This window comes from Camelus ferus, chromosome 3, assembly GCF_009834535.1.
Source record: "Camelus ferus isolate YT-003-E chromosome 3, BCGSAC_Cfer_1.0, whole genome shotgun sequence".
NCBI classification, from domain to species: Eukaryota; Metazoa; Chordata; class Mammalia; order Artiodactyla; family Camelidae; genus Camelus; species Camelus ferus.
This window is the reverse complement of record NC_045698.1, coordinates 90,078,716-90,104,120: the sequence shown is the minus strand read 5'-3', so window position 1 is coordinate 90,104,120 and position 25,405 is coordinate 90,078,716. Positions and strand designations below refer to the sequence as shown.

The 25,405-nt window shown below is 38.5% G+C and overlaps 1 protein-coding gene and 1 long non-coding RNA gene across 3 annotated transcripts in view; one reads left to right on the top strand and one right to left on the bottom strand.

Moving 5' to 3' along the window:
- CHSY3 (chondroitin sulfate synthase 3) overlaps positions 1-25,405 on the bottom strand; it is a 236,492-nt gene that overhangs the window by 140,943 nt on the left and 70,144 nt on the right. The gene's annotated exons all lie outside the window — the stretch shown is intronic.
- On the top strand, positions 8,392-10,787 carry LOC116662697. Its single transcript, XR_004318695.1, has 3 exons — positions 8,392-8,627; positions 10,593-10,597; positions 10,777-10,787. It is a non-coding gene; the product is annotated as an uncharacterized LOC116662697 (long non-coding RNA).

The window sequence follows — 25,405 nt, the reverse complement described above, 5'->3', positions numbered from 1 at the left end:
TGGGGTTGCGGGCTGGTGAGGGAGCCAATACTTTCTCCGTGTGCTCCTGAGACAGGAGGGAACGGGGCAGGGAGCAACCACTGAAGAAGGACACAGCAGTTGAAGATTCGACTCCCAACTTCCCCGCAGACCTTCAGCTTCATTACACGCTCACTGTAATACATCAGCATGGTGAGTGACACACCCACAGGCACTGAGACAGTTCTGAGGCTGACCACAAAAGGTCAAGAAGTGGTTGCCCGATTTCTGGGAATCCCCACCCCTTCCCTGGAGTAGTTGGAATAATCCTCCTGTCTATTACCATACGAAGTTACCAAATCCATAAAAACTAACAACCCCACACCTCATGGTTCGCTCTCTCTCACCTACGGAGACAGTCCACACTCTGTCTATGGAGTGTGTATCTCTCTGAATAAATCTACCTTCACTCTACTAAGGTTAGCTCTTGAATTCTTTCCTGTGCAAACCCAAGGACCCTGACTTGACAAGGCGTGTCCCGGGGAATCACCTGGGACCTGGGACATGGCCATCCCTTCGCATTCCACTTTCCTGTATCACACAGTGGCAACCACTCTCGATGATAAGAAGAGGCTACGTTGCTGGAGCTCGGGCAGATCTGAAACAGTGTGATAAAACCCCATGCATTGGTGTAAAAAAAAAGATAAGAAAGAGAATGGAAAGCTATTGGGAGCAGCAGAATGTGTTCAAATACATTTATAATATACTTCAGGTCAATTGCAAAATTAATATTACAAGCACTAAATAGGATAAATATCTAAATCAAATACCTCATTTTATAGATAAATAAATGAAGACCCAGAGAATTTAAATCCCTTGCAAGGCCAGTGGCATGGGTAGAATTAAGAGCATCAGGGCTCGGGTCAGACAGTCTACTTTCTAATGCCAGCTCAGTTGCTTATTATAACGATATACCCTAGGGAAGACACCTAATTTTTCTTTAAAGTTCCTCATTTGTTGAATGGTGATAGTATGGTTCTAACACTCAAAGATGTGATGAGGATATAGTAAGATTACAAATCTGTGTAACACAGTATTTATGCTACACAGTAAATACCTAATGAACTGCAGTGCGTATTACTGTCACACATAAACACTGTGAGTCAGGAGATGGGGGCAGAACAAAGCTCCTGGCTCCAGATCTGGGCAAAACAGAACTTCACTCACTCCTGGGGGCGGAGGCATTAGTATAAATGCTAGAGGTGTAGAGGAAGCCATACTCCCTTTTCTTTTCAGTGGGCCACCAGCACTGATCTCCATATAAGCTGCCAGAAGGCATCCGGACACCAGGGTCTGCAGGGAATTACAACCAACAAAAACGAAAGTAGGTGGGAGGGAGACAGGATAGGTGAGGCGACAAAGACAAAGGGACAGACCCAGAAAGACAGAGTGAAGGACAGAAAGGGAAGAGACATCGGATGGGGTAGAGGAGGGAGAAAGAAGGCAAGAGGAGAGACAGAAACAAAGAGAGAGATACAAAGAGGCAGGAAGAAAGAGACAAGAGGAAAGAAAAAGGGAGTAGTTAGAGAGAGAGAGACAAAAGGCAAAGACAGAGAAGCAGATGCAGAAACAAGAGGCAGGGACAAAACCAGAAAGTAACAGAAAGAGAAGACAGAAAGTGACAAGGATGGGTGGTGAGGGGAGAGAAAGGAGGAGAGATTCTGACAGATTTTTCCCAGCACCCTCCCCAGATGAACCTGGAACTAGTACCAGCCGCGGGCATTTCAGTGACGTGAGCAACATGTTGTCATTTTCACTATAGCGATTTAAGTTGAATTTCACTTCTACCAAAATAATTATTAAACCGCTATTAGGTACCAGGCAAGATGTTGGATGCTTGAGCAAATAACTATCATCACCATCAACATCATCTCAGAATGACTGAAAACTGCTACGCACCTGGAATTTTGCTTCATGCCTTGTTTAATTTAACCCCCACAGAAACCCTATGACCACATTTATTTTACCGATAAAATAAATGCTCAGAGAGCCTTATGAGCTCAGCCAGTACCGCACTCATTTTAGTGACCAGCTAACAACCAGCGGACCTGTGGCTATTCTTCCCACTAACCGTCTGCATTCTTCTTTCACAAAGCTGTCCAGGGTTCAGACTTCTCTAGATTATCAAATGAAAGACTAGATCCTTTATCTGCTATATGTTCATCAGACTCGTGTTATAAAAATTAGTCAGTTCAATGCAAACCAGAGTTTCTTAGTGCCAGTGTAAAACTCCTTCCTCACTTCTCTAGAAACACCATGTGCAAGAGAGAATTCCAAAGGCTGGATTTATCATGGCGCCTCGGGGCACGTGTTCAGTCAGAGCTCCTCAAGGGGCTTCTGCAAGGGTAAGTCACACGGGGTAGTGACTGCTCAGTGATGAAGGCCAGAAATGCAGGAAAAGAGAATGTTAAGCATCCCACTGATCACTATTTTAAATTAGATTTATACACACAAAGTCCTTGGGAAAAACAGTCTGTTCTCACAAATCACCAAAAAAAGTGAACCAGGGAGCATTTTTAAAAACGTAATTACAGAATAAAATGCTATAAGCATTTTGGCTCCCTTATGTATGTTTTTTTAACACAAATTTAAATAGACCAATTGGTCAAACTTTCAGAGGGAAGGCAAATTTTTCTTATGATTTGTTTATAATAATTTTAAAAACACAACCTATTATAAAATGCAAAAAAAGTTACATACAATTTTAAGGGCAGTAAAATCCCATCTTCTGAGAATTGTTTCTGGACTACAGTTGTTAAACATGATTTTCCTGTAAGAATGCAAATGGGCAAACAAGGCTCAGAAATTACATGGCATAAATCCACTTATATCAACACTGCTAAAATACATCACTTCTATTTACAGATCCCACCTGATAAGCCCATAATAACTTTTTTTTTTTTTTTGCTGATGTGAGGCAATGACTTCTATTGAAGGAAATCCTGCTAATCAGTGTTTCCAGCAGGCAATTTATTTAAAAAATGATTATCTTTTTTACTATAGTATTGAATCATAGTGAGAGCAACTGTTATTTTCATCACTGCATTACTCATATTTTAATACTTTTTCAATAAAATGTGATGTTTCTCAAAATGGTAATTAAGAAGAGATACAATAGATAAACATTACTTCCTACTTACAGATGCAGTAGGAAAGTGCTAGGGAAACCACAGTGATGCAGAGATTTCATGGATAGGAAGGCTAGACTGCAGAGATCAGAGACACCAGGAAAAAGAGATGAATAGCAGCCTTTCTTGGTTTGAGACAACTTGGCTCAGCAAGAGGATCTCCTTCACAGCCATCCACTTCTTCCTCACTACCCTGGTCCGTGGAGGTACCACCATCTCTCACCTCGACGCCTGCACGGTGCGGTGCTACCGATAACAGTGAGACTGATCTCTCCTTGCTTCCATCTCGGCCCCTTCGTTCATTCTCAACACGGTGGCCAAAAGGATCTTAAACCAGAAGGTATCACTTTTCTTCCTTAAATAATTCCTCAGCTCCTTTTGTTCAAAGACAAACCTTTTGGTGGCCCGGTGGCCCAGTAAGGGCCTATGTGATCTGGCTCATGTTGGCTCTCCAGCTATTCTGAGGCTCCCTCTTCCTTGCTTCCTTCATTCTGGCTACACGGGCCACCTTTCTTAGGTAGCTTCCAGCACTGCACCTTTTGCATGTTGCTTCTTTTGCCTAGAAGTATTTTTCACATGGCTAACTTCACCAGGTCTTAACCTAAAGGTTACTTGTTTAGAGAGACTTTACTGATCGCTCCAACAAATCCAAATTAGGACACTTCTGTTATTTTTCTCTCATGCAGAGCCAAATCAGGGGGCCGGCCAACCAGGAGGATGCTTACAGCACCAATGCATAAAGGTCCCTAGTATGGCACTGGAAATGAGTATTACAGGGTGGAGAAAATATGAATTTATCAAAATTGCTCTCAAGGGATGAAGTCTTGGTTTTCTTCTTCTCTGTCAAATCTGCTCCAGACCATAAATTAATGACTCATCAAACACCTGGTCAATCAATTAATGAATGTAGGGTCACAAAACAGAATCCAGTCACAGTGCTGCCACTCTCAGTTCTGATCAAGTGCAACTCTGAAACTCAGATAACTTTTTAAATCGGAATTAAAATAGTAGCTGCCCCAGCCCATTACATAGTGTTTTTCAAAGGTTAAATTAGATGGCAAATGTGAAAAGGTGTTTAACTCTGTAAAACACTTTTTAGTATTTGTTAACAACATTAGTTTGTCCAGTTAATTCCTACTCAGGTCTCACACATTTCCTTTTGCCAAGAGGACTGGAGGTAGGGTTGGAGGTTTATTTCTGTGCTCAATAATATCACTTAACTTTTGAATTCCCCTGTCACTCAAGTTCATATTTACAGAGCAATGGCAGGTACCAATCAAACTGTGGATTCTTTAATGGACAGTGACTGCCTTAGTGTTTTGTTTAATTTTTTTTCCTTTCATGCTATCCATGGTTAGAAAGATCTTCTGAACTCTCACCACTGCTCTAAGCATGTAGGTGAAAATTACTTTCTCTATATCATCAAAAAGAAATTAGTCAAAGTACATTTTGTAAGAGATAACTAAGACTATCTCATATTGTCTCCTTAGCTGAGGTTAAAATGGAGACCTGACACTGCTGTGGGACCGCTGCCTGGTACACAATGCAGGGAGGCTGCTTCAGAGTCTGCACACAGTTTTCTTCCCTAGAAAGAAACCCTCCTCAAACTAACTGCTTGCAAACGCATAGCACTCAAGACATTTTCTTTATATTAAACAAGTAAGGGCTCAATCAATCAGAGAACACGGCAATGGGCTTTCAAATTAAAAAGATTTAGGTGAACTATTGCCATTCTGAAATCTTATCAAACTAATTTAAATTGGATTCTATCTCTACTGGCGGAAAAAATCCTTGATGTTATACTATTCCTAATGTAGAAAGAACTTCGGTCCCCAGAGGGTGGGGGGGTCCCAGAGTTACACAATTACTAGACAGGCCAAGAGAGAGTCCTCCGAGGAGCAGGAGCAGTTTTCAGCATCTTTCGGCCATCTGCTACAGGGAGGGATGGGGCCAGCACGGGGTCAGTACACAGGAGGTAGAAGAAGGAGGACCCAGAGGAAGCATCCATATTTGTTGCTTATTTTATGGGGACTAAGCTGTTCAAAAATTGAGAGGTACTTACAATACCCGGTATTAGGAAAATGTGATGCTGTGAGTCATTACAGTTGTTCACGCCATAAAACTTGCATTTCCCTTTAAAGAGCTACTTTTTTTGTTGTTTTTAAAAAAGGTTTACCTGTGTTTGGTCTAAATAATGTGTTCTTTAATGCTGCATATTTAGAGAACAAACATTTCTGCCTACGTTAGGTTAAACTGCCTGACTCATTTTCCCTCTCTGCACACTTTATTAACAGAGGAAACCAAAGACAGGAAAAAAGTGGGGGGTGTTACATTATGGCCTGTGTGTTAATTTCTGCAACGCTGTTCTTAGATGGTCTTTAATACCCTGTGACCATGGTTTTAGATTTCAATGTCCTTTGTTCACCGCTTACAACGTTTTATTCAAAATTTGTAAATCTGAGGCATAAGGCACAGTGATTAGCTCTCACTTACCCTTGGTTGAGCTCTTCCCCTTTGTATGTTAATCACAGTGATTTTAAACAGTTGATGAAATTCTCATAAACACTCTCTATTCATTTCTAAAATTTATTTCCCATTATATTTCACACATATTATTACTGTTACTGCATGGTATTTAGTTTCATGATAACTATCGTGAGACATGCTGGGAAAGAGACCTCTGGAGAAGTTACACTGCAGCATAGTCAGAATCAAGGCCAGATTATGGTGCCTTCTGCTTTGTATAGTTTCTGCAGAAGAAATATATACCTTCAAACCTCTTGATATTTACTAAATTTCCTATAGTTGGGCTCACCAGCATTGGTAACACTACAACCTCTTTTCTTCAAAGAGTGGGGAAATTTTAAAAATTTAAGAAACAAAACTTCAAAGATTGTATAATTCATATGTAGAGATTTTCCCATTTCTAAAGAGGGAGCTGAGGGTCTCATTATTTAAGAGTATACCATGGAGGAAATCAATCTAACCTGGAACAATCTAGAAGGTATTATGAAGTCTTTAAAGAATTTTGAGAAGTCTTCTCTAGGTATATCTAGAGACATTCTAGTCATTGTTTATGGCTCCCAGTAACTCCAGTTAATGAGTCCACCTCAAGTCAAGTTTACAGTATCTCAAGTTTGAGGTCCATCATCATTTGACTTCAAAACTGTCTTTTCCCTTGTACGCTATTGGTGGGAATATAAACTGGTGCAGCCACTATGGAAAACAGTATGGAGGTTTCTCAAAAAACTAAAAATAGAACTACCACGTGACCCAGCAATTCAGCTCCTCAGTAGATATCAAAAAACAAACCCAAAACACTAATTCAAAAGGTTACATGCACCCCAATGTTCATAGCAGCATTGTTTACAGTTGCCAAGATGTGGATGCAATCTAAGTGTCAATCAACAGATGAATGGATAAAGAAGATGAGGTCTATATATGCAGTGGAATACTACTCAGCCATAAAAATGAAAATTTGTCTTTTGTAATAACATGGATAGACCTGGGGGGCATTATGCTAAGTGAAATGAGTCAGACAGGAAAACACATATACTGTATGATATGACTTATACATAGAATCTAAAACAAATACAATAAACAAGTGACTATGACAAAAACAAACAAACAAAAAACCAAAAAACAGACTCACAGATACAGAGAACAACCTAGTGGTTACTTTTTATAATTGAACTTCCCAAAGAAAACCAAACTAATGGAACAGACAATTTTGAAGATACCATTCAAGAAAAATTACTAGGAGAAACTGAAAGAACACACCACGTTCAAAAAGGAAGTGGCCCAGAATGGTCAAAACAGAGCAAGCAAATTTAATGGCCTTCCAAGTTAAAGATCATTTTGAGTAGCCAATCAAAAAAAAAAAAAAAAAGAAGAAGAAGAAAGAAGGAAACTTAGGAGGGGGCTAGGGAGCCATCCAGCATCAGAGCATTAGGTGTGGTAAATCCAAATCAGTGACAATAATAAGCTGGTATTGCTGAAAATAGATATTCACTCATTTCAGAGGTAGAAAATGACATTATTTTCCACATTAATACTAAAAATCAAATTGCCAAATTTATCCAGGCCCCATAATGAGGGGAGGTATTTCCAAAAGCAAATCCAGCCTTTCAGATGACAGAAGAAATTTAATCTACTTTCCCAACAAATGAGCTAATTCATTCATAACAATAAAGAATAATGCAGTTAATTACTGCTGCACTCCATGTGTCTGACCAGTTATGCACACCCTTCCAAGAAATGGCACAATTACATAAAATGCATATTGGCAAGACAATGAATAAACAAAGAAATAAAAACTATCTACTTTCTAATTTTATTAAAATCCTAGTAATTAGAGAAGTAAAAGTCTTCATAACATTTGTGAAATTGTAGTATATTTTGAAAATGTGACACATTTGCTCCTTTCTCATTTTCTAAATATTTATCACAACATGAACTTAGTGTTTACAGCACTGGGTAAGGCAAATTAACTGAAGCAAGAAGAAGTATTAAAATTTATCCAAGCTTCGACAAGATTTGACAGAATCAACTTTTGTGGTGTATGTTAGTCATATATGTATGTGTGTGTGCATGTATGTGTGTGTAAGTGTGTGTGTGTATGTGTGTGTGTGAGAGAGAGAGACAGAGAGAAAGACAGAGAGAGAGAGGGAGAGAGAGAGAAACAGGTTGTGCCAGCATTCTTTCCTGCTTAAACACACAGAAGGCTCCATTACCATGGAAACTGAGAAGAAAAGCAATTTTTTTTCATTTATCCTCTCCCCATATTTAGCAGGGTATGAAGAAGAAATCAAGTTGCACTGATGTCATTAGAATAAGATTTTGGTTATAACTGAAAATAATAGTAATGGCAAAGCTCCAGTATTGCCAGTTAAGTATCCCTACTGTAAAGGGCACATTATTGGTGGAGGCAGCAAAGGCAGCATTATCTACAGGCATGGAAACCAAGAATTTCTTAGTACAGCCATGACCCCTTAGCTAAGATTATGTAGATAATGGTAATGTATGGTTATTGGAGTTGTGAATCAGGGCAAGATTCTTGCCACTAAACCCATCGTCTTAAGCAAGTAATAAAGAAACTATGAGAGCAATACAGAAATATTGGCAATACAACAACAAATAAACAGAGGTCCTCCCTCCAAGTCTCACCACCTACATCTATTTGTCAGTCACTTATACACGGACATTTGCTGCACATGAAATTCTGGAGCCACAACACTGAATTAAACATGGCTCCTTCTCTTGAGGAAGGAACAACAGCATTGATAAGGAAAAACATGTAAATATCTGAAAATCCTATGGAATGGAGGGAAGTCAGAAACAGGTCTGTGCAGGGACAAACATTAAGCACAGACACGAAGCATCTCCGAGCAGGGGTCGGGGAAGGGGCAGTGGGGAATGACACAAGCACTTCACCAGCCAAAGCGAGTCCTGCTTAAGCAAAGGTCAGCAGATTTCATGTTTGTGAGCTTGGGGTTGGGTCCAGATGACTAGGCTTCACTCCCAGAATCTCTTGATTCTGCGTATCTGGGAAACAGTCTGGGAACTAGTATTTTAAATATGCGTCTCAGGTGATTCAGAGACATGTGGTCCTGGGTAGAGAAAGACTGCCAGAAGGGCAGTGTAAAAAGTCATTGAGAGGTATGGAGGGCTTTCTTCAAGCAAGCAGGTTTTGAACTGTAATCAAAGGGATATGGGGGAACCAGAAAAAAATGTAATATGGGAAGTAGGGGGTCAAATCTGTGTTTCAGTAAGATCTCTAGGAAAACAGCGTGGAGAACATATATGTATCTCAGTCTTACCATCAGTAACTCATGAAAGTAAGATGTTCTGATGTTCTCAAGCAAAATGCTTATTGGAGCTTATTTCCCATTATTTCAAGTGGAAAGAATTATAACACTTAATAAATTATCCCAAATCCCTAACATTTTCCTAAAGCGTAATTAAAATATCTACAAATTATTATTTCTGGAGAGAACAATATGATTGCAAAACCACAGAGCTCTGTGAAGTGTAACAGAGCTTCTCACAGAACCAGTGGTATCAAAGATGCAGACACTTTGAGTTGGGACTCAATCTAATGCATCTTTACTAAATTCAAAATTTATACAATTTTCTAATACAAAGATCAAGTGAAAATATTCTATGATGTTTCAGTTGTAAAAACCAAAGGGAGTTCTACCAGAAAAATATGAACCAGATTGGTATCTGCGGGGTAGGTTTGTGTAAGGACCCGTCAGGCTGGACATAGATTAATCAGGCAGAAATTGCAATAATCTAAGTGAGGAGGGACAGCTGTTTGAACTAAAGGGAGAAGGGAGCCAAGTGGGAAGACAAGAACAGAGAGGAGAGGTGATGGAATTAAGAGATGTTAAGAAAATAACATCAACCAGGCAATAATTGCAGGGGATAAACGAGTACTGGAAGGCAAAAGATGCCCAAGTTTCTGGGCCGAGTGATGGGGTAGTTGATGGTGCCATTCACAGAGATCAGGAACACACGAAGAGAGAGGGGAAAAGACAGACAAGGGCAAACCTCCTGTTGGAGAATATACGTTGAGGTCTAACAACAATGTTGCCACGCTGATGGTAACTGTAAGAGCAATTACTCTTCAAACAGATGTAAAAGATAGTTACTTAAATGGAAATATCACATATTCTAGAAAATATTTTCTGGGAGATATACTAGGATAGAGCCACGAAAGATTAACAAGGCTGGCTGGTAGTGAGGGTATCGAATCATTTTATAAATAACAAAACGTCAAGAAATCTGTCTGACCTAATACAATCATCACAAAATCTTTCATAACAAGAAACCCTTCAAACAGAGGCTGAAGGCTACAGCAGCACAGCGAGGGTGGAACCAGAAGCAGCTGCTGATTATCTCAATGACTAGGACCATTTCTTAGCTACTCATTAAGTATGTTAAGTAGTTGGAGACGTGCAGATGTTTCAAAGGTAAACAATAACATTTCTGGATGCTTGTTAAAACACCAGGAGATGTCTATCTGGGCAAGAGACACAGGGATTCATTTGGCAAATAAGGATGTACTATATTCCTACTAAGTTAATGTGATTTATTTAAACAAGTATCAAATCATACTCTCTCTTTAAGGAGGAAAAGAAAATAGCTGAGCTAGGGTAGTTTGCCTATTAAAAAACAACAGGACCTAAGAATGCACGGCTGCCCTGTTCAGTGCAGTTCTCACATGAGATCACCAGGCAGCAGGCACCCAGATGTAACCCCTGGCCACCGCGCAGGGAACACAGCAGTTACCACAGAGGAACTGCGTGTCCTTCAACCCCATTCTCCCAAGAGTAAGCGTCCTTGTTCGAAAGAGGTTTGAAGAGGGTTAAGGTTGGTCTCCTCACCTCCTGGTAGTACCATAAAAGCAAGTGGAAACAAAGCTGTTTTTGTCACTTTCCAAAGTTCCCGTGTTAAATCCACTTAATATTCCTGCTTAATACCTCATTTTTTAAATTTAAATGTGTTCCGTTCCAAAGCTATGCTTTTGTAAGCTTTCTATTGTGCAACAAAAGATTGTTTATAGACATTTAAAAAATTTACTTCAGAATGCTAGCATTCAACATGTCTGAAGGAAACAACAAATAAGTATCAACGCTGGTCAAAAGAAAGGAATAGCGAGGGAGATTCCCTGGAAAAGACAGTTTTTAAAAGCCCGTCAAACTTCCTTATTGGAGAAAATAAAGATAATAAGGACTTCTCAGGAGATCAGTTCAGCCTCGTAAATTTTTCTCTTTCATTGCTTTCCTCTGCCATCAAGATGAGAGATCTCCCCCCACAACCCTGGTGCCTGCAGACAGTAACAGACCTGCTGGAGAGGCAGTGGGAACGTTCATGACTCAAGAAGGCCTGTGGCAATGGAGAGACCAGCTTGTTAGGGAATCTCAAATTCTGGGTGGGGAAAAGCAAGCAGGAGGAATCTAAATGCGGTGCAGCCACTAAACTCCAGAGTATCTGGAGGCAGGCAGCATTCTAAACACAGACCTTACACACTCAACCCTCCATGCCTGCGTGGCAGCAATACAAAACACACAGGCAAACGAACACTCTGCCAACACTATCCTTTTCCTCAAAGGACTTCAAATACCGTAATGAGAAACTAGTTAAAAAAAAAAAGTAAAACGTGTAAATCTGAGTTATATCAGTGTCTTTCAATTTCCATGCCTATTGTCCTCATTCTGACCCTTGTCATACCTGCATGGTTACAGTGGTCTCCTAAAGCACCCAACTATCCTCAGACTGACCAATGTCACCTACACTCACCCCCTGTACTGAGATGCTGAGGTAGCTCTTTTTTGCTGTTGTTGCTAATGGCAAGATTTGGTCCAAGGCTGAAAAATATTCCATTGCCTGTATTTATATATATCACATTCTCTTTATCTGTTCATCTTTCCTTTTTAACTGAAGGCTACAACATAGTGATTCAGTTATACATGCATATATATATATATATTCCTTTTCATATTCTTTTTCATTATAGGCTATTACAAGGTGTTGAATATAGCTCCCTGTGCTATACAATACGACCTTGCTGTTTATCAGTTTTATATATAGCAGTGTGTATCTCCAAGTCCCAAACTCACAATTTATCCCTGGTAACCATAAGTTTGTTGTCTATGTCTGTGAGTCTGTTTCTGTGTTCTAAGTAAGTTCATTTGTGTCCTCTGGACTCCACATGTGATACCATATGGTACCCTTCTTTCTCTTGCTGTGTTTCTCATCTATCTCCTCATCCTCCTCCCTTTACCAGCACCTGCTTCTCTGTTATCTCAAAAGCCTTCCATGGATGATGCCCTTTGCCTACTAAACCAAATCCAGGCAGAAACTCTAGGCTGCATATGCCGTTTTAGCCTCATGTCTAATTAATCCTCAGTGAGATCTCTGTCCTTGAGGCATTCTAGGACCCTTCCTTTCCTTGAATGTTACTAACAAAAACATTCTCAAACTGGACTGAAAGCAACATCAGCTGCGCCACGCTGCTTTGTCTCCTCACTCCAGACACTACCACACCATCTACATGCAGCCTTCTTCCCTGGCGTACGTCTTTGTCTTTATCTCCCTTTTTAAATGGAAATTTCTTAACGGTGATGATAACCTCTTTTATAGCTTTTTGCCCTTCACAATAGATTAGAAACTAAAAAAAAAATCAAAACAGAAAGAAAAAAACAAGAGAATGCTGAGTCTTTCAGAGTATTAAATGGTGGTTGGATAGATCATTAGAACCGCATTTTAAATACAAATCAACACCTAGTAACATGGTGTATGTTGTTGTCCATGTACTGAACACTAAGGGACTAACTTGTTGAAAATCTCTTTTTTTATTCATAGTCCAAAGACATACGTTATTGGTATCACCTGGGAGATCGTTAGAATGGCAGGCTCTGGCTCCACTCCAGACCTACCGAATTGGAACCTGCAATTTTTTTAAAAAATTGAAGTTTAGTTGATTTACTATGTTGTGTTAATTTCTGGTGTATAGCATAGTGATTCAGTTATACACATATGTATTCTTTTTCATAGTCTTCTTCATTATAGGTTATTACAAGATACTGAATGTAGTTCCCTGTGCTATACAGCAGGACTTTGCTATTTATCTGTTTTTATATACAGTAGTTTGTATCTGCTAATCCCAAACTTCTAATTTATCCCTTCCTCGCTTTCCCCTTTGGTAACCATAAATTCGTTTTCTATGTCTGTGAGTCTCTTTCTAGTTTGTAAATAAGTTCATTTGTATAATTTTTTTTAGGTCCCACATATAAGTGATATCATATGGTATTTGTCTTTCTCTATCTGAAAAATCTGCATTTTTAACAAGGTTTCTGGATGATTAATATGACATTAACATTTAAGAGCCACTGGTCATCCAGCACTGTAGGCTAGGGGCCCCCTTACTGATTATGTGTTTACAGGATTAGATAAATTCTTTAGAAGACCCAAACAGTTAAAAAAAATCCCCTTTCTATATGTAATTGAAAATGACAATATTAAAATTTTAGAAGTATAAAGCTCTGATTTTTTCCATTGATGAATACTCCAATGCCTTTCTTAGAAATATCAAGTTCTTTCATTAAGATATTTTTGAGGCTATTTTGCTGATTGCTATGCCTGTGCTTCGTCTGTCTTTTGGGTAATTCAATGCAGTATTTAGAAAACACAAACTTTCATTCACAGTTTAAATATTGTGAGGTCTAGCAATCAAAATCTGCAGCGTAAACTGTTACTTTATAAAACATTTGCAAACACATGACCCCAAGACAGATCCTCACAAACCTCACCACATTCTGGTCCATCGGACACACCTGGTTCTCTAGCATGTGTTGCCCTCGGCTCACAGACCTTCAGGAGCCACACAGAGCACACTGTTCAGCCTGACATGGCTCCCTCCCTATCGCCTTGTGTCACCCTGCAGGATCTAGTCCTCCTCCAGACAGATGTTCTACACACAGTCCTAACTCTACATCTTAACCCAAATTTCCACTGCTTGGGAAACATTGCCCTTGTTTTCTGCTTATTTGAGCCCAGTCCTTAAGGCTATATCCAACTACCATCCAAGAACATGAAGTTCACTGACTGCCCTTAGACCCTGATGCCCCCAGTATCCCCAGATTTCCTGCAATGCTTATTTACTTTTGGCACACACATTCAACACACATTAGGGTGTGCAACCATATGGGTTTTTTTTTATCTTTTGTGTACAATTTTCCCAACAGATATAGTTCCATGTCTTATGCCTCTGTGATTCCCATTACCTTTAGGAACACTCTAAACAGACAAGGGAGGCAATGAATATTTGTTATTGAGGACACAACGAAGATAAACTAAAAAGATAAAAGGCATGGATTAATGTATTCTATGGCCAAACATAAATAATTTGGCAATTATATATGCATCATCTCCCTCTTTCAATAGAATGTTGTAAAGTGACCACATTTCAAATTTGCAGAGAGATTGTTCAAGCTTTTTAAGACAAGTTAGTCATTACTGCCTTACTGCAGGTCGGAAGATAAAAAATAAGGATTGTAAGGCTCTTCTTCAAGTACTTTAATTTGGAATCTTACTATAAATATAGATTAAAAACGCAATTAAAAAGAAATAATTGATTCATAAACATCATGGATTTTTAAAGTTCTATAATATCTTTACAATGCTAATATGAATTTAAGTTGAAATGCACTATTGTGCTGAGTCGGTACAGCGAAATATACTACAGGAGTGACTTTTTAAAAAGTAACTTTTATTTTTATTTAACATAATAGTAATAGTTTTCATAAGGAGTGACTTTTGAAAATCTTAGCTAATTTTTTAACCTAAATCAAGGTGATTTTTTTCAAAACTGGACTATAAAATCTTTTAAAAGTTCAATATATTACAGAGTTTAAATATGTGCTGTTGAAATAGGATTCTCAAATTATATACTGTTAAATATACACACAAACCATCATCTTTGGACAATGTTCAGATAATATTCAGCTGGTCCATCTACTTGCTATAATGGTATAAGGTTATTTATACATCATAAAAATGCCTACATTCAAGAATAAGATTGAGATTATATGCGAATATGAGGTGACAAGGAAAATAAATTAAAACATGCATAAATACAGTTTTAAAATGACAAGTCTATTCAAGTCCTATCTCATTATCTTCTGGTCTTATAAACATTACTTCCCAGTCTCCTAAACAATACCCAAATCACTTTAGAACATTCACATTGAAAATGATTCCTTTTTAAAGATATGCAAACACATAGCTCAAAGCCACCTCAATCCCCAAATACCGATTTTTAAAACTGGAATATTTTTAGGTCTTCTCATTCTTACCCTAACCAAATGTTACGTGAGATATGTAGGGCAATTCTACAATTTCGATAAAAAGTGTTGGGAAAACTGAAAAGCCACATGCTAAAGAATGAAATTGCACCTTTATCCACCTCTGTTTTATACTACACACAAAAATCAACTTGAAATGGATTAAAAAACTTAAATTTAAAACCTGTCACTGTGAAATTCCTAGAAGAAAACATAGATAGTAAAGTTCTTCACATCAGCATTGGCAATAATTTCTTTTTTGCGGGGAGGGATTTGACACCAAAAGCAAAGGCAACAAAAGAAAAAATAAACAAGTTGTACTATATCAAACTTAAAAGCTGCAAAGCAAAGGAAACCAACACAATGACAAGGCAATTGATGGGATGAGAGAAAGTAGTTGCAAATCATCTCTCTTATAAGGGGTTAATATCCAAAATATATAAAGAATTCACATCATAGTAAAAAAAAAAAATCTAATTTAAAATGGGTCAGTGGATTTAAATAGATATTTTTTTTCCCAAAGAAAACATACACATGGCCAACAGGGACATAAAATGGTGCTCAGTATCACTAGTTTTAAAGAATATGTAAATCAAAACCACAATGAGGTATCACCTTACGCAGAATGACTATTGTCAAAAAGACGAGATGACAAATACTGATGAGGATGTGGAGAAAAGGGAACTCTTGTGCAGTGTTGGTGGGAATACAAATTGGTGCAGACTTTACAGAAAACAGTTTGGAGATGCCTCAAAAAATTAAAGATAAAACTACCGTTTAGGACGATACAGGAATCCTGCTTGTGGACATATATCCAACGGAAATGAAGACAGGATCTCAAAGGAATAATATCTGCACTGCAGTGTCCACTAAAGGCACTATTCACAACAGCCACGACGTGGAAACAACCTACGTGTCCACTGATGAATGAGTGGTTAAGAAAACGGGTTTACATAAAACGAAATCTCATTCAGTCAGGAATATTTCTGAGTATTATTCAGAAAGAAGACATCGTGCTACTTGTGACAATGTGGGTCACTTGAGGGCACCATGCTAAGTGAGGTAAGTCAGACTGAGAGAGACAAATACTGCAGGGTATCACTTACATGTGGACACTAAACAAAAAGTGAGTGATAGAAACAGAGAATAGAAAAGTGGGTGCCAGGGGCTGAGGGACAGGGGAAATAGGGAGAGGTTGGTAAAAGGGTACAAACTTTTAGCTATAAGATGAATAAGGTTTGAGGATTTAATGTATTATACGGTGACTATAGTTGATAACAGTTTTGTATAACTGAAATTTGCTAAGAGAGTAGAACTTAAAGTTTCTCACTAAAAACAAACAAAAATCCCAAAATATGAGTATGTGAGGTGATGATATGTTAATTACCTAGAGGAGGAAATCCTTTCACAATGTATATGTATAACAAGTCATCATGATGAACACTTCAAATATTTTAAAATTTCATTCATCATTTATACTTCAATAAAGGATGAAGGGGAAAAAAAGAAAGTGAACAGCTCTCATTCACCTAAGAGATTTTTCTATGCAACGTGGACCAAGAATAAGATGTTTACAAAGTGTATTATCAGATTGCTTTGAAGACTTACTGAATTTCCTATATAACAATTTCATTAAAGGAATCACATTTTTTGGATCTCAAACTGCAGCACTAAATGGCTGTTGTAGCTGTCAGCACCATCCTCAACCAGCCACTTCTCAACAGTGAGCACCACAGTTATAATGACTCCTGGTAACACTCTTGCACCAAAGCATTTTTGATTCAAGCATGAAGTTTTATAAATGAGATTTTATAAGAATTTATCAAAAACACTAATGTTTTAATATTTATTTCCAACAAGTAAAAGAATAAAACACCCTTTAAAAATAAAAGATATGATAAGAAATGATTCATGACATCTCCAGATGATTTTTCAAAAACTGTGTATATATTTTGGGAAGAGTATAGCTCAACAGTAGAGTGTGTGCTGAGCATACACCAGGTCCTGGGTTCAATCCCCAGTACCTCCATTAAAATAAACAAGCAAACTAATTATCTCCCCCCCAAAAAATAAATAAACAAATAAGTAAAGTTAGAAAAAAAAATCTGTGTCGTCAGAATTAACCTTTGATGTGTTTCAGATGCATAAGTCAGCTCTGTGATGGGACATTTAATCCTTCTCTGTATAGAAAGTTCATATAGAATGGCACCTCAAAGCCTCAAATTGCCTACAAAGGAACTTTAAAATTCTCCTACTTGTTATTTGTTGGGATGATTTTTTTGTTCTGCTTTCTTATTTTTTAAATTACACATTTCTTTATCCTGTCTGGTTTATTCCCTCTGCCTTATTCCTTAGCACGTGAGCTAAGGACAGAAGGAAACGACTCGCCCCCAGCCAGCACTTCTCCGTGGAGCAGGACGACCACTCACTGGGCCCAACGCCACCTGCCTGTGGCTAAGTCTAACCTGCGTCATCACAAGGCCTGTGAGATGGAGCTTCGGGTAATTTCTATTTTCAAGTCAGTTCACCATTTAGATTCCTCATCTACCAGATGCAAGTCTGAAGGGACACTCTGACCACAATAAACCCCACAAGGAACTGCAGCACATGGCTCCTTGAAAGCCTCGCAGCCATCCAGACCTTACACATCCCCTTCACACATCAGCAAAGCCGATTACACTGTGGCACGTTCCTCGTGAAAACCTCATTGCCCGAGGAGTCGTGCAGCCGATCACATCACAGTGTTGAGAACAAGAACCTAGACTGTCACCGATATCCTGTCCAGAGCCCTAACAATTCAGTCAGCAACAATGCCATCTGCAACAGCCAAAAGCAGGACACGCTTTCCAACAAGACACACAGCCCATCTCCGGCACTGAAGGACAGCTCAGAACAAATCAGTTTGAGCAGAAAGTTATCTGAGACGTCCTGATAACATTCCTGTGCAGAGTGCCAAGAGGAAACTGGAACTGGACACAGGAAATTTAGAAGAAGAGAAAACAGACACAATAATTCAAAAAACAAGGAAATGAAAGCATTTCTAGGCCATTTGGTAGCGTAACAGGTTGGAAAGACGGCTATATGAATTAAAATAAAAAGCCCCCACTAAAAGAGAAGGAAGGAAGGAAGAAAAAGAAAGATAGAAAAAGAAAGAGGGAAAGAAAAGAAGGAATAAAAGAAAAGAAAAGAAGTAGGGAGGGAGGCAACAATACATGTCTCAGGTTCCAACTGTTCAAATTTGTCTCTTTAGATTCTAATCTGCTCTCAGGGGCTCCTTCATTGTAATATGAGGATCAGGATTGTCTGGAAATGACTCTGGGCATTTTCTGGTTGCCTAGACAATGAGCTGGCTGGGAAGGGGGTCCCCTGTCTCCCGACAGGCAGGGCCATGCAGCCTCAGCCTCCCATGACTCTCATCTACCTACATACAGAGGGAACTCTGATCTCTCAGGTGCTCTCTGGCCTGCAAGCACCAGCAGCTGGCATTTCCAGGCTTTCAACAGCTGGCATCCTAAATTCAGGCTCTCTGGCACCCATTAGCCTGCGTGTCCCCCTCTGACAGCGTGTCCCTAGAAGCACCCAGCCTTGACACAGTTCTCTATGGAATGACGGGAGGAAGGAAGGCACCCACACTTTCTCTTCTCTTGTTGATTCTTGGCTATGTACATTTTCCCAAGAAAAGTCAACTCCTTAACTATGTAGGCTTTGGAGAATGTGTCCTGAACCCTGGGCCGTAAAGGGCAGAGACCCAGATAGTTCTCATAAGAGTCACCGAAGGAAGTCACATTGCTTGACCCTCATATATAGGCAAAAGAACCTCATTTTCTACTGCTAAACTCATGGGCTAAAAAGAACAGAACAAGGGCACAGAGTAACTCAAATGCAAATAAAAGCACTGGTTTCCGTATCAGTAACCTAAAGGAGGCCAGGCAGAATTTCAATTAAGTGTTTTAGCTATTATTATTATTATTATTGTTATTGTTATTACTATTAGCATCATCATCCCTATTTGCCCTTTTCAGTTTACACAGGTGTTATGTTTATAGATTAAATCTCTGAATGTCAATTGCACTGATATAGACATTTGTATCCCCCTAACCCCCAAACAGAAAGCTACTGGTGAGGGCATGTTCAGAACAAGAGATGTCAATTTTTCTGAGCATAAGACTCTTTCAAAAATTGTCATTAATTTTTATGAAATAACTGTATATAGCTAATATACAGGCTTTTAAGTTACTGTATACATACTACTTCACCCCCTTACTGGAAGCACCTATACATAAATACTCACAGAATGCTCACTAAGGACTGTTCTTGTGGAATAAAGGAAGGAAGGCAAGACAAACTCAGGGAGGTCCTGTCTATCTTGGCTCCCATCCCAGGCCCTTCACTGGATACTGGTACCAAACTCTGCCACCGCCACAGATGGCGAGGCCTAACTTGGTACTGGCAATACCTCCATCATCTGGTAATTTCCTCAGTGGCCTCCTCACCCAAACGTTTTCAAAAAAACAAAAGGAAATTAAAAAAAAAAAAAGGAATTTCAGAGAGACTCGAATCCTAAAATGTTTTGAATCATGTTTCAGATAATCTTTTCTTTCCTGTGAGAATGAATTCAACCTCCAAGGAAACTGAGGGCCCTCTGCCTAAATTCGTGAGCACACACAGCAAAACGAACCTAGGCAGCGGACCTGGCTTTTACTACAGTCTGTAAAATAACTGTCAACTTCCAGGTCACCCAGATGAAGGGGGTGCGGTGGGGGAGAGAGAGAGAAAGAGAGCGAGAGAGAATATGAGTACATGATGAATACAATGAACACAGAATTAAGAGGTAGCAGACATAACACACGTGAGCATAAATCTGTGTTAGAAAGATCTTTTAAACTTACAGAAATAATGTGAATTTTTTAAATGAAGTATAAATTTGGGTAGACTTGGAATTTAGAGATAATTCTAGTCATTAACTCTTGAAATACTGGCAGCCAAATAAAGATTATACACCCTCACTCTAACTACCTTGTTATTTGGACCTGTTACCAAAAGTGTTATTTTTATAGTGCCGTCTTTCAAAATTTTACACCCAAATCCTAAGATGCTTTTAAACTAAGAGATGGAAAAACATACTTAGCATAGCCTTATCTCTCATAAAAAGCAGCAGAGTAAAACAGTTACCATCCTTCATCATTATCTTTGAAAACGGTCTACTTTTTTAAAAAGTCATGAGTTCTTTAAATATACTGATCATCTTTATGAAAAATGTTTTTCCACCACTGTTCAAAGTTAGCTATTTCTGAGACATAATGCTGAAATTCATCACAAGTTTCTTGGCAAGCAAGAGATTGTAGCTTTCTGAATGAACAAAGTGATGCTGTGTAAGAGAGAAATGACAACCAAATAAGCCACAGCCTTACAAGAACCAGTAGTTCTTAGAGCAAATATGCGATGATTTCAAATATAGTCTTTAATGATTTGTACCGACAGAAACTGAATTGAAGACCATTTTCTTCTTTTTTAAGATATATTTATATGCCCCTGGGACTTGAGCCTGTGATAAATATACACGCTGCACATACTCAAATATTTAAGGTTAATGAATTGTATCACATTACTTATGACTTTCCTCCTTTATTCATTCAACAAATATTTCCTAAGAGGCCCTTAACAGCAGGCAGGCACTGTGTTACGTGCTGGACATGTCACAGGGAGCTGCAGAAAGACTTTGCCTGAACTTACAGAGTTTACAGTCCAGTGAGCAAGACAGAAATCAGATGAACCATCACACATCAAGACGGAATTAGACTGTGCTAGGTGCAATTAATGGGTGCCCTGAGAGACCACTCAGAATGCGAAGTCAGGACATAAGCCTTAGAGAAAAAATTAATAACCACGAATTTTAAAAAATTCTTCATGAAGAATATATAAAAAGGGGGGAAAAAAGACCAAACAACAAATTGAAAAAACAATTTTGCCACATATGGCAGACAAAGATCTAGTTTTTGTACTGAATGAAGTGTTCCTACAAATCAGTAAGAAAAGCCTTTTACGTAATTAAAGAATGCAAGCTCAAACAGCTTAAGAAGGACTTGCCCTTTTTCACTAATCAGATTAACAAAATTAAAAAAGAATGATCATAAAGAATACTGGTGACTAGCTGGCAGGAAAGGGACTTTCACGGACTCAGGGAAGGAGGATAAATTGTGGCACCTGACCTGGAGCAAAATTTGGCAAGATCTACTATCACTCTGAAAGCACAAACCTGCTGACCCAACATTTTGTTTCAAGAATTCACCCTATAGATTTACTGTGTATATTAAAAGTATTTTAGTAATATATATTATAGCATTGTTTTTAAAACAAAGGCTGAAAACTATTTTTACTGAAGTATAGTCGATTTACAATGTTGTGTTAATTTCTGGTGTACAGCATAGTGATTCAGTTGTACACACACACACACACACACACACACACACATATTCCTTTTCATTTTCTATACTAGTTTTAATAAATGGAATTATATTCACACAATGAAACACTGCACAGTTTTTTTAAATAAAGAATTAAATTCTCATGCACTAAGATAGTAAGATTTTATGGACAGATACTTTCAAACGGGGAAAAATAACCAAGGGGCTAGAACAGTGATTGCTGTATTCATTTAAGAACGCACACACACACTGATGCTGGCATAAGAGTGAAATGTTTCTGAATATTTTACTGTTAAATAACTGCACATTAAGTACTTGATTATTCCTGGGTATGAAGCCAAGGGGTCTGAGGTGGCAAAGAGACCTTCATATGTCATTGTAGGTTACTTTTGCTTGATTTTTAAAAACTGTGCATGGATGGCTTTTTCAATTAAAAAAAAAAAACTAGACTGAGAAAAGTCAGATTAAACAAAGGGGAGCATTGCTGCTGGAACTTCACCGTCTGAGAGATGAGGTGGGTGTCACGTATTGGTCATTTACAGGCATACCCTGTCACATAACTGGTTTTGATAAACTAAGTCCAGGCAGTCGTCTGGTTTTCTTTAGCTTGTTAAAAAAATTATCCTCAAGAATAAGACAAAAGAGCTATAAGTTCTGAAATATACTTTGAGTCATCTGAGAAATGTGTCGATCGGCAGATTTCAATCATCAGAAGTTCACGCAAAGGTGATTCAAGAAGGAGGAAGAAACTAACAAACACTTACAGAAGGAGTAGTATGAGCCAGACACTGGCACGTCACATGGTTTCATTCATTAGTGTAAGAAATTCATAAATTCAGGAATTGTGCTTTGCACTAGGGATACTGAAAACAAGGCATATAATATCTCTGCTTTTATTGATCTTTGAGTATGGTGGGAAAGACACATCAGAAACAAGCAAGCAACTAAGTCACACTGCTACAGATACGATAAATGCTATAAAGAAAAGAAAAGAAAGCCAGTGATATAAGGGTGTGTGTGCGCGCGCGCGCGTGTGTGTGTGTGTGTACACGTATTAGAGATGGCAGACCTTAGGATTACTACGTGTTTGCCAGTAAGAAAATAAGGAATTCTTTGAAATATCTAATCTGGTTTAGAAGGCTTCTTTCTCAAAAACTTGACCATGCAAAATTTGTCTCTGATATTCGTCAAGTCAGAACTTTGTGCGTTTTTAAAACAAGTTCTAATGGTGACCCAGGAAACCAAATCAAAAACCCAGTATATGGGTTGGAAGACAGAAACTGTTGCTAGCATTTACTTCTGCAACAATTTAAAATGTAGGAGGATGTCAAAATAAACACGTCCAAACAACTCCAGGGTTCCAAGAGGCGAAAACACCACCAGGTCCCACTGGGCTTCCTGTGCAGTTTGTTAAGACATTCACAGACGGTATTTGAAATTAACAGTTTCTCAAAGGATCTTATACTCAAATTATCCCATCAGCTTTAAAGACGTGACAGAGCAACTGGGCTATGCTAGCTGAGTGCTTCAGTGACATCAGCTTTGAAAGTGAGGCTCCAATGTGATCTAAGGTAATAATATGGACAATATTAACAAAATGTAATCAGAATTACAGCTACTGTGGTTTGGAACTTCCCAGACACAAAATCATTTAAATGGAAATTACTCTGCCAAGGACTATTATCCCTTTTTTAAGGTGGAAAAACTGAGTCTCAGGGAAGTTCAGTATCTTTCTCAAAATAAGGTGATGAACAAAAGACAGAATCAGGCTTTGAAATGAGGTCTTTTTGGTTCTAAGCCCCATGCTCTTTATGTAGAAGTTGAGAGAGGAGAGGAAGTGGAAGTGCGGAGGGAGAAGAGAGAAGAGAAGAAAGAAAAAAAGGGAAAAAAAAAGCCCAAACACACAAATCCAGGGTTTCCAACTTGTGAACTGAGGGAGGGGTTACTGAACGCAGTGGCCATCTCTTAATGCAAGTTCACTGTTAAAAAGGAATAAATGTAGCCTCTCTGAATGCACACTACTTTTTTTTTTTTAATGTACACAGATGCTCTGGAACCAGATGATTCTTAAAAGATAGAGTATAATGGAGGATGGAGAGAGAATGATGATTAGAACTAGACTCCTGACTCTTAAGACATATTAAGTTGCCATATAAACATGACCAAGTCACTTCAACTGTCTGAGCTCAATTTTCTCACTTGAAACAGCACATAATAGTACCCACTCCTTAGAGATGGGATGAAAATTAAGTGACAATACTTCTAAAGCATTTAGAACAGTGTTTTGAGTGTCAAAACACTGAAGAAAAGTTGGCTATTCAAAACCGAAACTACCGAACTCAGAACATGCAAAACACTGAACAAACTCTGTTATTTTATCTCTAATAATAGCAACAACAACAACAACAATAATAAAGAATGTGTGTGAGAAGTCAAACCTCGAACTACTGCTTTAGAGCACAATTTGATATAACGTGGCATTATTGGGGATTTGCTAGGAAATTGCCTTAAACAGACCAGCATTTTGTAATCAGAAATGGATTGGTTCTTTAGAACAGAACATTTAGGCAGATCAGAGATGCAAACGCCCAAGTCACAAAAGGTGAAAGTAACTACAGACAGTTGCTCCAACCACAGAACACAGGATGTATTAATGGAACAGAACTCTTGGTCCCAATCCATCTCCTCTGCTTTCAATACAGCCAATAACTGACAGCAAGATTGCTTTTCTGCTTTGTCTCGATGATATAAGAACATACCGCATTTGAAAATCAAAAGACTATGAAATGTGTTCAAGAACCTAAGACAAAATCTTTAAGTCCCAAAGAATGCCAGCTCTTTCCATTCTGTATCTTGTGTTGTATTTGTAGTTTACTTCAGCACCTTTTCATAATTAAAAATAGCAGTAACTCAGTGACTTCTGGTTTCCAATGGAAAAATTTACACAAAATCAAATGTTATTAAAAAAAGAAATATGAGTAGAGGAGATACCCTTATTCCTTCTGAAAACCATACTGGCTTAATTCAGGAAATCATTTCGTTGGGAGGCCAAGGTAACACACTATTGTACTCCAGTCAGATTTTTACCTACTTTTGTTGTTGTTGTGACGGAAAAGTAAAGAAAGCGTGTACCTTAGCAAAAGTGGGCACATGCTGGAAGAGGATTCTCGTGGGGCCATCAGTTTCAGCGAGCTGGCGTCCACCTCCATGTGGCTGCTCCAGCAGCTAAAGGAGCGCCCAGAAAAGAAAACTTCCAAAGAAAGCAATAAAACAACTTTAATTAAATAAAAAGTTCTTTCTTCATCTTTGATTATCTATTTCCAGGGCTTCCTGCACAGAATTAAAAGGAGAACAAAGAGTAGTTTGTACTATAAGACGGTCTATCCATCCACTCTAAACAGAGAGGGCACTCACCACAATGTAGCTACCTAGAGAGCTGCAATAAACAACTTCATTTCCCTTAAAAATCCCTGGGACCACAGTATTCCTTGCTTTTTTTTTTTTTTTTTAAATCCAAGGGCCAACAATTATCTGCTTCCCTGATTCCCAGTTTAGAACAAGAATCCTCCTTTTCTTCCTCTTCCCCCTCCTCCTCTACCTTCTCTTCTTTCTCTTCCTCCTACTCCCTCATTCAGGGATAGACGCTGTTTTTAACGTATCACCCTTGGCTGCTTCCCAGTTACGTTACTTAGAGAATCCAAATTTCCCAACAGTAACAATGGCAACCAAATATACTTGATTATGGTAGAAACTGGTTAATACTCAACTTGAAAAAAAAAAAAAAAGAACTCAGAAGTTTGTTGATAGGATCTCAACACCTTATCTATTGTTTACCTTTATAATTCTTACAATATCCAGGAAACAAAATCTTGAACACATCATTACTAACCATTACTTTGCAAAAAGAACCCAAAGGGTAATTAATGTATGATGAAATTTCACACTTGAGATGCCAAGCATGAATTAGTATAAAAGACAGCCAGCA